Source organism: Suncus etruscus, chromosome 18 (assembly GCF_024139225.1).
Source record: "Suncus etruscus isolate mSunEtr1 chromosome 18, mSunEtr1.pri.cur, whole genome shotgun sequence".
NCBI classification, from domain to species: domain Eukaryota; kingdom Metazoa; phylum Chordata; class Mammalia; order Eulipotyphla; family Soricidae; genus Suncus; species Suncus etruscus.
This window is the reverse complement of record NC_064865.1, coordinates 42,683,705-42,699,376: the sequence shown is the minus strand read 5'-3', so window position 1 is coordinate 42,699,376 and position 15,672 is coordinate 42,683,705. Positions and strand designations below refer to the sequence as shown.

The 15,672-nt window shown below is 40.7% G+C and overlaps 1 protein-coding gene and 1 non-coding gene across 6 annotated transcripts in view; both read right to left on the bottom strand.

Moving 5' to 3' along the window:
• PHACTR1 (phosphatase and actin regulator 1) overlaps positions 1-15,672 on the bottom strand; it is a 554,139-nt gene that overhangs the window by 203,577 nt on the left and 334,890 nt on the right. The window lies entirely within an intron of this gene.
• Positions 5,667-5,773, bottom strand: LOC125996791 (U6 spliceosomal RNA). The gene has a single exon (XR_007491469.1). It is a non-coding gene; the product is annotated as a U6 spliceosomal RNA (small nuclear RNA).

Below are 15,672 nucleotides of genomic sequence, written 5' to 3'. Positions count from 1 at the left end.
CCTTGGGGTAAGAGCTTACCTTCTGTGCTTCTGTGCTCTTCTCTGCAAGATGGAAGTAAGCATAGTTCATATCTCATATATGTGGGTGATAATTAATGTAAGTTTATATATGTAATGACCTTGGAAGAGTGAGGAATATAGCAATAATATGAAGTTAGGTCAAAATGATGTGTAGTTAAAATTCAGTGAGAACACATCTTTTGTAATTATTTGGTGTAAAAGTAACACATACTTAAGGCAATCATTCAAATGCAGAGAATAAAATGTTAAACGACCTTAATCTAATCACTATATCCACGTCTCTCATTCCCCCATCACAATACTCTTGTATATTTATTTCATATTTTTGCCAAAAATGTTTAGTCAAATTCATAACATGTATATTGAATTGAATACTAGAAATTTGCTGAGAGTCGATTATTACACAGGATCTCATTATATGCAAAAAGTGGTAACTATGTGCAAAACAATGTTAATTAGCTTGAGTATATTAATCAATCATAGTGTTGTAGGAATAAAATCTGCACAAGTGTGTTTGAGAAATAAAATTTAGGAGAAGGACTTATTAGCAATAGTGCAAACCACAGTGTCAAAAAAGAGAGTGAATGAATGAGTGAGAGAGAAAGAGAAAGGTGACCTTTCTGCCCCATAGATAGGTGAGGGAGGGTGGGTATGAGGGAAACTGGGGACTTTGATAACAAGAAATGTGCATTGTACTGCAAACCAAATCAAACCAAAGTGTCTAAAAAGAGAAGAGAGAGAGAGAGAGAGAGAGAGAGAGAGAGAGGAGAGAGAGAGAGGGAGGGAGGGAGGGAGGGAGGGGAGGGAGGGAGGGAGGGGAGGGAGGGAGGGAGGGAGGGAGGGAGGGAGGGAGGGAGGGAGGGAGAAAGAGAGGGAGAGAGAGAGGGAGAGAGAGGGAGAGAGAGGGAGAGACCCCAGAGACAGTAAGGAAAAAGGGCACCAGGGAGAATGAGAGGGAAACTGGGGACATTGGTTGCAGGAAATGTGCGATGGTGAAGGTTGTTGTACATTGTATAACTGTAAATCAATCATGAACAACTTTATCTGAGGGGGGGAAAACAGCTGTATTATGAACAACGTTGTAACCACTGTAAAAAAAAAACAATTAGGGAAAGGAGGGATAGCATAACAGTTAGGGCACTTGCCTTGCAAATGCCTTTCTAGGCATCCCATACTGGTCCCCTGAACTGCCAAGAATGATTCCTGAATGTAGAGGCAGTGTAAGCCCTGAGCAGTGCAGGATGTGGCCCCTTTACACTACCCAACAACTGCCCCCATCTTATAAACAAGAGAATTTAAGATGTAGAGGTAAAATAAAAATAAAACATAAAAAATAATAATCATATAAATAAGAGAGTATTACAGATATTATTTTATACCTGACTTTGCTTTTCTTTTTCTTTGCATTTCATTTCATTTCTTTTCTTTTTTCTTTTTGGTTTTAGGGCCACACACAGTGATGCTCAGGGGTTACTCCGGCTCTGCACTCAGAAGTCGCTCCTGGCTTGGGGGACCATATGGGATGCTGGGGATCGAACCGAGGTCTGTCCTGAATCAGCCACATGCAAGGCAAACACCCTACCGCTGCGCTATTGTTCTGGCCCCTGACCTTTCTGTTCTATTAGACTGTCCCTTAGAGTTCTCTTCATATCTACAGCTATAAATCCACTTGTACTTTCTGTGTGTGTCTCATTGACTATCTAATGTGCAGAAAACCATGATTTATTTAATCAGGTTCTCAATGATCACATTGATCTTAGTTCCAGTTTTCAGATATTAGGAACAACGCGTGGAGAGGGAACTTGCACCTTCGTTTTACTGTGAACTGCAAGTGTACATGTCATTGAAACCCCTGCAGATTTACACCATCGTTTGACTATTGTCCTTCCTCAAGTCAGTAACTGCAGCACTGGTTCTCTGGTTAGATTTTTTATCTTTCTTTTACCCTCCTTTGCTAGGCTCATGATTTGCAAGGTCAAGTGTAAGTGCCTTGACAATTTTGATTACACTTGTCAAACTGTTCTCTGAAAAGTCTGACTGATTCATCCTTCCACCAAAATTATCTGAGAGTGGCTCTTTCCTACTTTCATTTGCACTGGCTTGCTTTTATTTTTTTTTTTTTTGCCAAAGTCATAAATAAAACATGATATCTTCTTAATTGCCTTGTATTAAAAAAAATCTTGTACTAATTGTCTTGTGTGTTTTATGAGAATGAATGAGCTCCTTTTTTTAAACTGATGGGTTATTTGTTATTTTTCTTTGATTTGCTAGCTCAAATGTTTGGCCCAAACAATGTGTTTTGAATCAAAAATAAACACTTTGCTATTTGAAAAATCTTTATTGGTGACTCATTGCTTATAGGATTAGGTTTGGAATTCCTAAGATGACAAAAGAGGCCTGTGACCTTGTCCCTTCTAATCCTCCTCTCTCACAAGGTTGCAACTCTGGCATTAAATAGGTGGTCTAGTCAGAATAAAGAACTAGTCACAAGTGTCTGCTCCTGCTCCCAGCTTTCTTTCTGCTCTTCACTGAAGGGCTGAGAACAGCTGTATGGGCGCCAAGCATCTCACACACCCCAAAATTCACTGAACTGAAGTCATGGACTGAAGGAATTCCAAATTCCATATGTTTATTTTAGACAACCATTATGAAACATTCATTATTTTTCTTGTTGACCCATTAAATCAAAAGATGTGAAAACACACTGGCTTTTCACACAGTTCAATCCTTAGCACTTCTTATGGTCCCCAGGGTATCACTAGGTATTTTCTGAGTAAAGAGTAAGCTTTAGCGACAGCAACAAAACAACAACAAAAGAAGCCAAAAGAACCCAAACTACTTGTAAATAATATATTTTATGGTTTTTGCTCATTTGTACTAGTAATGCTATCTATCTGTCCAGTTATTTTCTAGCAAGTGCATCTAAAGTTTAGTTCTGATGGTCAAAATGTTATTAAATACATGGAGATTATAATATTTACACCAGGAGGTTAAAATAAACTGAAAAGAAAAAAAAAACAGTATGAATTAAGGCCATTCTCAGGCCTTAATTCTGAGAATTCTTAATTCTTTTTTTTTAATTAATATCTTTATTTAAACACCTTGATTACAAACATGATTGTGGTTGGGTTTCAGTCATGTAAAGAACAACCCCCTCACCAGTGCAACATTCCCATCACCAATGTCCCAAATCTCCCTCCTTCTCACCCCTCAGGTCTCATTCTCCGAGACCTCACAGGAGAGACTGCCTGGCATTGTAACATCTCCCAGATGAGAAAGGCCTTTTCTTCAGGGCTTCTCACTGACAGCTACAACAGATCTCCTCTGAGCTGCTGTGTCCCAACCCTGCTGTGTGTGAACTCATTACTCTCATATCACACCACGTTTGCAGAAAGCAAGGGCCAAAAAAAAAAGTCCCATTCAATATGTCCCAGAATCAGGACTCTTCTACTTTAGAGACAAAAACACAAAGGAAGGAAATGCTACCCACAGATTTGTGATAGGAGTACTATCAGAGCACCTACCAGAAGCCACTTTTTTTTATTATTAATATCTCTATTTATACACCTTGATTACAAACATGATTGTAGTTGGGCTTCAGTCATGTAAACAACACCCCTCTTCACCAGTGCGACATTCCCATCACCAGTGTCCCAAATCTCCATCTTCCCCACCTCTCCCTCATTTTTTTTATTTGGTCTGTTTGTTTTGGAACCACTCCCAGCAGTGCTCAGGGATTATTCTTGACTCTGCAGTCAGGTTCAGAGATCACTCAGAGATTGAACCCAGATGGACTACAAATAAGGTAAGCACTGCACTCTGTCCACTGTACTATCTCTGCCTGCCCCTCACCCCCATCTAGGAATTCTTAGGAAGGTGCTTTGGGGGACTAAAAACAAGGGCTCTAGTATGGTTTAATATTCTGTTTAAGTATGGGAGCAAGATAAATGCTATTTATAATTTGATTCCAACAGAGTGAAAAATCATTATGAAAGAATGAAAGTGGATATGTAAAAAATGATCAGAATTTGCAAGTGTCAGGAAAAAGGGTGAAGTTGCTATTTTCAAACTTTAATGCAATCTGTTGTTTTTATTTTAAAAGCATCTCTTTAACTTTCTTTTTAGAATCCAAATTCAAAATTATGACAGTAATTACTTTTCACGAGAATGTAGTCTTTGATGAACACAGGCAAAGGCTGGTTTGGAGATATTTATTTATTTACCATTAGAACTTAACATGAAAACCCATCAGTCTTTTCAGACCCACCAGAAACATGTGGTTAAGAGAAAGAAATATCTTTGGAAACCTGACCCAAATCTATCAAGTGTTGCCACAGAAAGGCCAGTGAGAATTACCCACCGGTAACAGGCAATTCTCTGCTAATGAATCTTTCCAGTTGTCCATGCATGAAATAGAGTTTGTGCTACAATGGACAAATTGTATAACTATCTTTTTTTTTTTTACATAGGAATTCATTATTGTAAAATAATGTTGTGGAATTGCATTCATAGTTGCTTCATATAATCTTTGAAGAAACATCTGGGAAAATAATTAGCACGATGCTCAAAATGGCCCCAGGACCAACCAGACCTTGTATGCTGGAAGGCATTTAAAGGCTCTTTTCATGGGCACCCTTGACAAAATATGCAGTGGTAGCAAGCTGCTTTGTGAAATCTCAGAGCCTTTCAGGGCTCCCAAGAACCAGGAACTATAAACCCCAGCAATGTGAACTGGAACAGCTTTTCAGAGGACACAAAGATGTTGCTATGCCATAGAAGAGACATTCATTCACTTCAGAAATTCACACTCGATTAATTTGGGGACAAAAATAGACTAAACGTTACAATGGTCTTCTATGCCAAAATTATATCTGCATTTGGACCTCATTAGCAGCCTTCTTAACTTCTCTACAAAGACCCCTCACAGCCTTCTTTATTATAATTCAATTTGATCAGACAGAAAAGTCCATCAAGGCACTGGAGGTTATCACCAAGTCCCCATTCACTGGTCAGGCTGCCACTAAAGAAAGATTGGAGACTACACAGTGCTGTTTTTATTCAAGACAGTTCATTAACATCTCACACATTTCATAGTCACACTTTGTCCACACCCCAACTTTTCCTCAGGCAGACAAACAGAAGGAGGGCTGCCCTTCAGGAACTATTTGTTTCATTAATGTGCAGTCTCACAGTCTTATCTTTCTCTTTATTCACTTTATTTGGGGTTTGTTTTTGTTTTGGCCAAACAATCCACAAACTATAACTGATTTCATTGACAGAGGTCTTGTTCTTCAAAGCTTCTCAGAAGTAGACACTAAAAGTCCCCAACACACATGAAGTAAACAAAGAACCATCTACACAAGCAGCCATGTTTGCAATAACTTACTCTGCATAAAAGCAGTGTTTTTAAGTCAGGAAAAATGGTGATATTTTCATGCCAGGAGACCCTGAAGACAGGTTTGCATGCCAATCCATTTGGGTTTTACCATGAGCTAGATGAGTAATGCTGGGAAAGTTCTTACCTGCTCCATCCCCACCTTGAAAAGATATGAGGAGCTAAGTACCCACCAGACTGTGCTGATCAGAGCACCATTATAGTAGAGCAGGCTAATGCCTGATACAGGGTATACCCAGCTAGTAGCCATAATCAATGTGAGAAGTTCTGGTATTTGCATGTTATCCTTGCTCGGGGGCCATGCTAATCTCTTCTGTATCATTCCAATTTTAGTATATGTGCTGCCGAAGTGAGCACAAGAGAAGTTCTGGTATTAAGTAAGCAAAAATAAAAATCAAATGAAAAGGTTGAAGATTTGGGAAGCCCGGGAACACTGATCTCCATTGGAGATAGTGAAAAAAGAAGTATGCACTCATCTTTCCTTGAACTGCAAAGGGGAGTAAGAGAACAGTGTTGGTTGAGTTGTGGTGAGAAAGGGATCCTCATCCCCTTTGGATGGAATGTCATCTGATATCATCTGAATGTCTTTAGAGGTTCAGCCTCTAAAAAAAACAATATGGAGATCTATGCAAAATATAGCAATGAAACTATCATATGACTCAGTAATACCACTTCCGGGCATCTATTCCTAAAAAACTTTCATTCAAAAGGATAAATGTACACCTATATTCACTGCAGAGCTTAGTACAATAACCAAGATACAGAAAAAAAAAAACCTAAAAGTCCAACTTTGGATGGTTGGATCAAGAAGTTATAAAGGTCTGTATACACAATGGAATACTATGCAACTCTAAGAAAGGACAAAATCATGCAATTTGCAGCAATAGAAGGGAACTAACAGATATGGTGAGTGAAGTCATTTAGAAAGCAAAGGATAGATACAGAATAGTCTCACTTATATGTGAGACTTAAAGACACACAGCTAGGTAGTAACAAAGGTCCAAAGGCAACATAATGGAAGAACTGATCCATACAACTAAATGTGTGTGTGTGTGTGTGTGTGTGTGTGTGTGTGTGTGTGTGTGTGTGTGTGTAGTAAAAGAGAGAGGTGCTGGACTTCTTGGGGAAATTAGGTGGGTACACTGGTGATGGGTCCATGAGAAAGCATTATTAAAAGTATTGTAAACCACAGAGTACAAATCAATCAATAAAAAAAAAAGCTATGATTCAAAAATGTCCCAAGAGTCAATGACTGTGCATTCTGAAGAGCCAGGAAGAGGAGCCCAGCTCTCTAACAGTGGCTTCAACCTTCAAGGCTGTAAGACTAGGCAGAGATTACCCCTAAGGAGGGAAGAGGTAAGGCATGGGGACTTTAGACTGATGGGAGGGGGCAACATTGTTCATGGACCCTGAAATAAATGCATTTGGGGACCAGAGCAGTGGCACAGCGGCAGGACATTTGCTTTGCATGCGCTGATCTAGGATGGGCTACAATTCAATCCCCCTGTCCTCCCATATGGTTTCCCAAACCAGGAGTGATTTCTGTGTGCATAGCAAGGAGTAAACCCTGAGCATCACCGGATGGGACTCCAAAACAAAAACAAAACAAAAAAAATGCATTATACAGGGAAACTCAAAAGGGCTTGCACATCTGTAAAGGCAGAATCAAGACCTTTAAGGGGGGTGTCATACTTTTATTTGGTGAGCTCTGGAAGGGCCCTGCAGAGACCTGGTATTGTCCTGGAACTACTTATGAGAACCTGAGGTTCATGGCTCTCACAAGCACTCAGGAAGGGAACTAGTAAGCTTCTGAAAATTAAGTGAACCACAGAAATATCAGAACTCTAAGGGAGATGAAAGAAGGAAAAAAGAAGAAATGGTAGAAGGGAAGCAGAGCTGCAGAACAATATGGCAGCAAAACTGACAGTCATGCTGCATACAGAGAGAAGTTCTGGAGTTCACAGTGCTTGCACATCTGGGGAGCAGGGAGTAGGAAGCTTGCATGAAAAAGCAATAGGGGGTGCAAAGGAGCTGGAGATAACAGCAGGAGAGAACTTTGGACAGTGGGAGAGAAGTTGGAGGAAGGGGGTGAAGAAATGAGTGCTGGAAGTGAAGCCTCATTCCCCACCCTTTCTCCCTAGGTAACTTGACCTTACCTGCAAGACCCCACCCATTCCTGGGAGGGGTCTTGGAAAAGGTAGATAAAGCCTTTGAACCAGGGAATTGGGGGCTTTTTTGCTGTCTTTGCCCTTTTGGTCTTTGGCTAGCATGGAGGTGAAAGGGAAGATGGCTGAAAGGAGTTAAGGTGCAAGGCTAAGAATGGCTGTGCTTGAAAGGTTATGATATAGGCCACACACATGTGATGAATAGGGCATGAATAAAGCTGATACTTCCTGATGCCTGTCTCTGGATGAGTCTGATTCCGCTGTTCACTTAAACCTGGGACCCGCCAGCTGAATGGGGGTTGCGGAGCCATGTGGCCTGGGATGGCAGAGAAAAATCCCTCCATCCATCTCCATCCAGCACCATTGTTAATTATTTAACACTACAGGAAGAAATTGGAACTTGTGCAGATTTTCCATTCAAGATTTTCTGGGAAGGAGCTGGAGCAATAGTACAATAGGCAGAGCAATTGTCTTGCATGTGGTCAACCCAGGTTTTATCCTTGACACCTCATAGGGTCTCCTGAGCTTAGATCCAGGAGGAAGCCTTGTGCACAGCCAAGTCTCAAAAGTTAAACAAATAAACAAACAAAAAAAAACAGAAAAAAAAAGACATCTGTATAAAAGGAGGCAGAAACCCATCATCTAAGGGTGAGGCACCAAGAAAGGGAATTTTGTGATGATGCTCAAGGACTGTATTTTTTGTTTGTTTGTTTGTTTTTGGGTCACACCCAGCAGCACTCAGGGGTTACTCATGGCTCTATGTTCAAAATTGCTCCTGGCAGGCTCAGGGGACCATATGGAATGCCGGGATTTGAACCATCAACCTTCTGCATGCAAGGCAAACGCCTTATGTCCATGCTATCTGCCGGTCCCAGAAGGCCAGTCTTCAATCTTTTTGCTTTCTTGTGCATGTTAACCACAGAACTTTCATTTAGAGAACACACCAGTCTTCAAGGGTGCCCAGATCCTGTCTAGGAGTTGAACTACATTGTCCCCCTACCCTAGCTCTGTCCTTCACAAAGAGTCAGACTGAATCAAAAGCCACATGTCATTGCCTTCTCAAAACTGGCCATGTTTGAAACATTAGTTTCCTGAGCCCATAGTTTAGGTTTTGTTGAGGCTTTTGACTTGTCACAAGTCTCTGTTTCTTAAAAGCAGATGAAGCCGGTGCCATCTTGTGCCGCAAGTCACTTCTTCCTATAGAAAATACTCTGCCCATAATGCAATGGACCAAGAAGAAGTTGGATAGGACATTTGTCTAGAGGCCACTCTCTTTGATCCTGTCACAATGCACATTCATAGAGAGAAGGAAAATGAAGGGAGCTTACTAGAAAAACCAGGTATGGGCTACAGCTCTGTGGAAATGAACAAAGGACCTAACAGTAGGCAGTTACCCCCATTACAGTTAGAGACATTATCTAAAATAAGAGGGCTTCAGAATTGTCATCTTCTCTTCACGTTTGACAAAGACTACACCTATAAAATCAGTCATCTTTCATTATTCTTGGCTGCTTCCTTGCCTTTTTTAATGTATTTCAAGAAAAAGGAGTCACAGATAAGACTTACAATGTACAAGGAACTATTCTAAGAGTTTTCCAAAGTGAAAGTCTTTTTCCATCTTCCCAACTTCCTGAGGTGCCAGTTTTATCCCTATTTTAGATGCAGGAACAGAGCACAGAGAGTACAAGTTAGTAACTAGGGAGCTCTGCAGTCAGTCTGCCCTCCAACCAATTTTGGATGGCACCTCTTTGCTGCATTGAACTCCTACTTACCTAAGAAGTTAGCGGCCAAGAAACAATTCCAACAATAAGTCTGGGTCTGGGCCCTACCTGTGACTTGTTTTAACCAAGAACTTCTGTAATTAGGATCATAGATTGACTCTGGATATGTCTTACAAAATGCCTGATACTTCTACTTTATGTTTCTAGGGCCATGAGCATTCCTGCTAGAGATGAAAGAGAGAGGGGGAGGGAGAGGGAGATAAAGAGAGAGATAGAGAGAGAGAGAAGGAGAAGGGGAGAGAAAGAGAGAAAGAGAAAGAGAGAGAAAGAAAGAGAGAAGATGGAAAAGCTCTCAAATACAAGTGGAAGAGAGATCAGTTTTCTCCAGGTCCTGGTCAGTCTCCAGATGACTTCAAGCCCATCTGTCTACCCATGATTGAGTCATGCAACAAAGTACAACAGAAGAACTATCCAGCTGAACTCAATCAATCCTCAGACCACAAGAGACAATATAACAGGATTATTTCTTCATACCACCAAGGTTTAGGACATCTGGTTAACCAAAACAGCAGTGTTGGCCTACTAACCTGAGGTTCAACAGATGGGGTCATGCAATATTAAAACCTATGTACAACCAGAAAAAGTTAAAAGCAATGAGTGATGGGAAGTTCTCGAAAAGGTAAGACTCTTTGTTGTTTGCTGCAAGCACTGCCCTTTTTCCTATCAAATCTTGTAACAGAGAACTCCAAAGTAGAATGGATTGTCCTCTCAGTGACCCGGAGTTCAATCAGTACTTATTGGGCACCCAATATGTCAGGAACTCTGCTTAATGCAAGGAGGCAAAGGGAAAAATTGCTGCATCAAATTCACTGAGATGATGATTTCATCTTTCCAACCAACTCACGAAAAGCACTGATTTGCTCCAGATTCATCATGCTTCCCTTAGGGATATTTATTTTTTTTACAAATGAGGCATTTACTCCACTTTGCTGGCTAACACCTAGATATTCCCTTTGTGAGTCATGATGGATCTTTGTTGACTGTTTATGCCTGACTTTTCCTTTTCTTTCTTTTTTTTTTTAAGTAATCAAATATTCTAGCCACCCAAAGAGAGTGCAGGATTCAGCCAGATGCTGGAAGCCCTGAGACTTGGTTTGATGGCTTCTCCTTAACATCGAATGCAAAACAGTGCTCTGATTAGTTGCATGTTTGCTTTACGAGTCATGAGAATTGTCATTAGTGAAAAATGTGAGGAAATATATTTGTTTGCTTAACAGTCTCTCAGCTGATATTTCCCTTCTTTCCTTTGAAATACCAAAGCCATAGTAAGAATTTTGCAACTTGACACTATTTCACCCATCTCAAATGAAAAGCAGCCAAGCCAGAACACACCCCCTTTGGGTAATGCATTGATGCTTTCCCCTCCCTACTAAACTTTAAAAAAGTCTGTTTGCTCTCTTCTCAGTTGGTCCTCAACTCCAAGTTTCTTAAGCCCCAGTCATAGGACTTTTCTGAAATTGTTCCCGCAAGGCTAAAAATGAACTTCTCAACCCTTGGCATCATCTCAGGACTTAGAAAAAGTTGCCTCTCTTCATTCTCAAGCTTTCTCCTCTCCTAAGTTAATATTACCCTTCCCCTCTTGGAGAGTTTGCTTCTGACTCTGAGATGGGCACTGGCAATGTCTGTAGGTCCAGCTGCCTCTGTTCAGCATTTTTGGGCATGGAAGCAAGAGGAACACCGCTATAATCTCTCTTTGTTCACTCTATATAGTACCACTTAATGTTTACTCCTTGGAGTTCTCATTCCATCACATCAGCCATCCCCCCTGTGCTCACACTCCCAATGATTGTGCTCTTAGATTTTGGTTAAGAAGGAGGAACTGGAGAGATGGCATGGAGGTAAGGCATTTGCCTTGCGTGCAGAAGGTCATTGGTTCAAATTCCGGCATCCCATATGGTCCCCCGAGCCTGCCAGGAGCGATTTCTGAGCGTGAAGCCAGGAGTAACCTCTGAGTGCTGCTGAGTGTGACCCAAAAACCAAAAAAAAAAAGGAAGGAGTGGTGCCTTACCTGACTAGCCTAGGACAGAAAAAAACAAAACAAAACAAAAAACAAACAAACAAAGAAGCTATATCAATGCTTCTATCAAGGATCTATCTTAATATTGAAATAATTCCCAGAGATAAGGGCTGAAAAAACTGGCTCAAGAAGTTCACCGCAAAAGTGGTGAGTGCAGTTAGAGAAATAATTATGCTGAGAACAATCATAACAATGTCAGTGAGTGAGAGATATAGAAAGCCTGTCTCAAATACAGACGGGATGGGGGAGGGAGGAAATGAGGGCATTGGTGGTGGGAAGGTTGCGCTGGTGAAGGGGGGTGTTCTTCTTATGGTTGAAAACCAACTACAATCATGTTTGTAATCATGGTGTTTAAATAGTTATTATTATTTAAAATAAAAAGGCTCTATCTTGAATGCCTCTGAAGCAAAGTCAGTCTTTCTCTAAATAAGTGAACATTTCTCCCATAAAACCTTCCATTTCTACAGCCCCATTATAGCAAATGGTACCTTAACCTATCTAACCACTTGGCAAGAAACTGAAGACCCATTCTTTATTCTTCCCACTAGATCTAATCTGTAATCAAGTCTTGTTCCCTCTGTCTCCTAAACATCTCTTGCAACTGTTCATAGCATTCAGTTCCTAATGCCACTATTTTAGTCTGGGCTAGCTGCATTTCACTCCCTAACATTATAATCAACCACCTGCTAACCAGCTTCCTTGTTACGGAATCAATAGGGACACTTAATAGTCTGATGTGACAGCAAGGCAATGTCTTAATTCTATTACGAGTAAATTTTCTCTCATTTCAGACACAAGTGTCTGAAGGAGACACATCAAAAACTTCAAAAAGGACTTGGTACCACCCCAAACTTTCCTATATCCTAGAGGAAACTTTTCTAAAGATTAGAAACTTATTTGTCCCACTACCCCCCTTGCAGAAAAAAATAGCTTTATGTTCCCACAGAAATCCACCTTCTTTAATCAGACAGAAAGCTCTGATGAATTTACCAAAGCTATTCTCACTCCCTGAATCATTCCAGTGCCCTCTTAGGGGATGTATACAGAGATTGCCTCCTAGGGGAAAGAGGAACAATGGGTAGTGTTTATACTGTGAGTTGTGACCACACATAGAGGTGTAAAACTGAATATTAGGGTCATGAAAACTTTGGCAACAATAAAAGGCTTCTGAACACACAATAATAAAAAATCAACCACAACCACATCATGAATAATCCTCTGAGGATGACTGATAGTGAGAATATGGGGTTCCAGGAGATCAGTGTCTGAGTCTCTTCTGCCTCCTACCACCCACATACCAGTATTGAATCATACAAAATACACAGCCAGAGAGAGAGCAAGTACTTGTTTCTACACACTTGTCCTGGGCACAGGAGGCTTTGTCCATCCTCCATGTTCTTCAGAACCAGCTCTGCATTAGTGTTGCATTGTGTTGGCACAGCAATCACAACCACCACAACATCACAGCAACTGTGATGGCATGATTTCCAGAGTCAGAATTACATGGAGGAAAGCAGGTAATCAATTACTCCTATTTGAAAGCTGCAGTTTCACAACAATACAACTTTAGCTACACTTGGTGGGCCTCCCAATACTGAAGTAAAAATAACTCATTCTCTGAGCTAGGGGGAGGATGGCTAGCACTCTTTTAGTGCGATCACACTGGGCCTCTCTGAGACATATAGGCACTTGCATTTAATACTTTAATAAAAAAATTTGAAAAAGTTTAGTTTTAATTTTCTGTGTATCAATAAAAGCATAGTATTTTACAGGCCTGCAAGTGTGATGAATTAAAAACTTCAAGTATGTCGGGGGGGGGGGGCGGAAAAAAGAAAAAGAAAAAAAACTTCAAGTATATTTTGCTTTTGGTTGTTTGTTTTGCTCTTAGGCCACATAGATTTGTGCTCAGGGTTTACTCCTAGCTATATGCTTAGAGATCAAACTTGAAGGTGCTCAGGGGATGTATCATAAATAGTGCCAAGTATCAACCATGGGTTAGCTGCATGCAAGGCAAGTATCCCATGTACCGCACTATCTGTCTCAAAGCTTGAATAACAAAGAAGGAAGGAAGGAAGGAAGGAAGGAAGGAAGGAAGGAAGGAAGGAAGGAAGGAAGGAAGGAAGGAAGGAAGGAAGGAAGGAAGGAAGGAAGGAAGGAAGGGAGGGAGGGAGAAAGGGAGGGAGGGAGGGTGGGAGAGAATGAGGGAGGGACGGAGGGAGAGAAGGAGGGAGGGAGGGAAGGAGGGAGGGAAGAAGGGAGGGAGGGAAGGAGGGAGGGAGGGAGAGAGGAAGGGAGGGAGGAAGGAAGGGAGGAAGGAAAAATAATCTTTCCAGGAAAATGATCAATTCAGCAGTCAGTTAAATGCTAAACACTATGAGCATGGTTCATTTCATTCAAGCTTGAACATAGTTTGCAAAAATGATAGGGGGTTGTCTACTTGAGGGCTAGGGTCATTGTCCACATTTAAATAAGAAAACCCTCAATTTCTTTACTTAACCTTCACCAGAGCCTCCCACTTTCATGATTTCTGGAGCTTTGCCTGATCCTTAATAACCATCAGTTCAAGGATGCAGCTCTGTGATCACAGAGATACTCTGACAACTGTTCCCACAAAGTTGCTTTGAATTCCTTTGTCATTCATGAAATCTAAAGTCTAGTGTTTTTATAGTGCCTCCAAATGCCTAGAACCCTCTGTTCCTCTTCAAGTGAAAGGTCACTATGAGGGCAGGTCAAATTATGTCTTCCACATATAAAATACGCACATTCTAACCCTCCCCCATTCTTTGCAAACCTAAGGATCTGAATGAGATTGTCCCAGATATAAAGTAGACCCTAAATACAATGTCTGGTTTCATGAGAGAAGAAAGACAGAGATTGGAGGCAGAGAGACCCGATGAAGGCCATGTGGAAACAGAGACTCAGGATCCATGATCTAGTTTCAAGACTAAAGCAACCCCAGAAGCTAAGAGAGAATCATTGAGCAGATCATCTCTTGGAGTTTACAAGGAGAATCAACTCTGCCCAAACTTAATTCTGGGCATCTGGCCTCCAGAACTGAAAAGCAAGAACTCTGCAGCACACACTACATTGGTAGAGATTTGTTACAGCACAAATTGGAAAGTTGGAAACATATGAAAAATAATCTTCTTAGCTCCTTTTTTCCTTTCCACTCATCTGGCAAAACTCCAGCCCTAGATGACTCCAATTGTCTACTTGATCTGTAGCTGAAGATGTCTCTCTCTATGGACAGTGAAAGCCACTAGGGATGGAAACTACTTGAAATGTATTGATTTATACTTATTCATCAATAAGTAACTTTTTTCTTGATGATACTACTTCTTACCTAAAACGTTCAGTCATAAGATAGGATCACTCCCAACTTCCCACTTGCATCCTTTGATACAGAGGAGAACATGCTTATCTCTTTTATGATGCTGATCCTTCCATCTGCTCTTTTCATTCCACTTCTAACTTCTCAGCATTGTTACACTCTTTTCTTGTCAATGATCTCTCTCTCACTTTCTCTCCTCTCCTTCCCTACTCCCTAACCCTCACTTCTCTCCCCTTTTCCTTCAATGACCTTTCACATTGGCTTTTCATGTTTATGCTTCTTCTAAAATAAAATAACAACTAATCAGGAAGTCTACATACAACCATTTCCCAATCAAAACATACACATAACATATTCCTTTGGACACACAACTGTTACTCCATCATCTGTCCTCGCCCATCTCTTCCCACGTGACAGATAAATGTCACAAGAACTTATTCCTATTTTCTCCACTTCCTGCTAATTTTTTTTACAAGTGTATCTGATATCTATTCCCTAGGAATCCTCCTGCATAGCTCCTTGCAGAATTATCAATGAGTTGTAATTGGCTCAAATTTTCTGATTAACATTGGCCTTATGTCTCCATGATATAAGTAAGACACAGTGAACTAACTAGTCCATGCCTGAGACATTCTTTTCCTGGATTCTATCACACCATATTCTTATTTTTTTTTACCCCAGCCATCCTGCTACCAAGTGGCTTTTCCTTTGCATTTAGATTTGAAGATCCCAAACTCAACTCAAATGTACACACAAAACTGGAGTCAGATCGCCCCCCAGTCCACTCTGCCCCTGTTCTGCGAATTCTTTGACTCTTCCAAAGCATTTATCTTACAAAAGGCCACCACCTATCAGCAAGTAATAGTTCAATATGCATTTTCTGCACAATGTCCTTTGAGCTGGTTTTTATGCAGCTACTCTCATTTATTTTTGGTGACATTTTTAAAGCTATCTTCGTTATT